This window comes from Lemur catta, chromosome 12 (genome assembly GCF_020740605.2).
Source record: "Lemur catta isolate mLemCat1 chromosome 12, mLemCat1.pri, whole genome shotgun sequence".
Taxonomy (NCBI): Eukaryota; Metazoa; Chordata; class Mammalia; order Primates; family Lemuridae; genus Lemur; species Lemur catta.
In genome coordinates this window covers 48075843-48077630 of record NC_059139.1, presented here as the reverse complement: position 1 = coordinate 48077630, position 1788 = coordinate 48075843, and positions in this window count along the sequence as shown.

The following is a 1788-nucleotide window of genomic DNA, read 5'->3' as shown; positions in this document are numbered from 1 at the left end:
TTATGGTTCTTGTCTCTTGTGAACGGAATTATTACTACTACAGCAAATCAATTGGATTTTAATGTTTTGAGGCAAAAGAGAGGTCAAAGAGTAAGTTTTTGATTTATTGTCTCCATGTTCTAAATATACCATACTTGTGTTTGAAATAATTGTATTAAGCACAGAAAGGAGGAGAAAAGGAGAGAAATGTACCACAGTTTCATTCCATTCTAGCTTTGAATATCCTTAAGATATATTGCTCTTGTCCTAGCTCCTCAGCAGTAACTGTCATTGAGTACAGGGCCACTTTGGTTCAAATTAAAATGTTCAAGCTATACCCACCATCAGCAGGTTCTTAATGAACAGAAACCTCCCACATCCTGAAAGATCATGTCCCTTCAGTATGACCAGGATGATACCCTTCAATTCCTTGCTGAGGGATTATAAGCTAATGTATGTGGGGAAGATGACGGCCAAGGATATTTGACATTTGATAATGCTGTTTTGCCACTAAGGTCATCCCACTCACCCCTCACCCCTTGCCTGGGAACCCAGCATGATCAAATGGAATCCTTTATCAGGAGAGAATGCCACCATTGAATGGCTCCTTCATTGTTTGGGAACCATGACAGACAGAGATTTAGTTGCCCATCAAGCACGTTAGTTCATAGAAAAAAAAAAAGTCATTAATCCCATTTCTTCTAGTCTGACTCCTCCCAAGCACAACCCTCACACTCCCTTTATTTCTGCGCTGTCACTCTCCAACCATTTCTGATAGAAAGACACAAGCAAGAATTTAATGGTGCAGAACAAGCAAGTCAGCCCTCTCTGCAGTGTACCCCGTAGTAATGAGAATGTGCTTCCCATGACTCAGAATGAATCAGATGGAGAAGAAAAAATAACGGCACAAAACTGCAGCTTCAGAAATAAATGCCAATGTGTGACTCGGTGAAAGGAGACCACTGATCGTGGTCACCCAGCAGCTAGTTGTCCTGCCTGCTGCATTCTCAAAAGGACAGGTAGAACGGAGAGCAGGCTTTTCTTCCAGAGAAAATCAAAATAGTCTGTTGTTTATACACACTCTGGCAAAATAAATAATTTACCTGTTCTTCCAAGCTACATGTTGTATCCAGTTCAGTGATGTATGTCAAAACCTGCTCTTTGCATTTACATTTTTAACTGCCCCAATTTTATGCCCTTTATATGAAAGCTTAACATATACATATACATACACACACATATATTTTTATATGTATATATAAATATATATATATATATATGAAGACTCATACAGAATGAGGGCTCAAAATACAAATTATATTTTTTCAGAATATTCAGAATATATATATATACACACACACACATACATACATCTCAGAAATACTGAAAAGGGGAAGTTCTTTGGGTTATACCTACTTTTTCCTTTTTCATGATTTCTAATTGAAATACAGGGTGTCCCTCACTAGGAATAGCCAGCAAATTTCCTCTACCTACTTGCTACTGTAATTTTCCTTCCTTCCATCCTCCCCTCTCCCTCAGTCCTGTGCTCTCACTGCTGCCTGGATCCTTACCCCCTCCTCATTCTCACCACTTGACATTCCATGCCCCACTCTTGACTTCACTCCCACCGCTAATGAGATGTGAAACCAGCGGTAGAGGACAACCTGTCAAGGGAAGAGAAGGGAGATCAGGGCAAGGAAAACTTCTCTGAACACTACTTGCTTTTTACCATGCCCCAATGCAATCTGAGAGAGAAACAAGAGAATATCCCACGGCTCCCCTCTGCCCAGCCTCTCCCACCATTGCCTA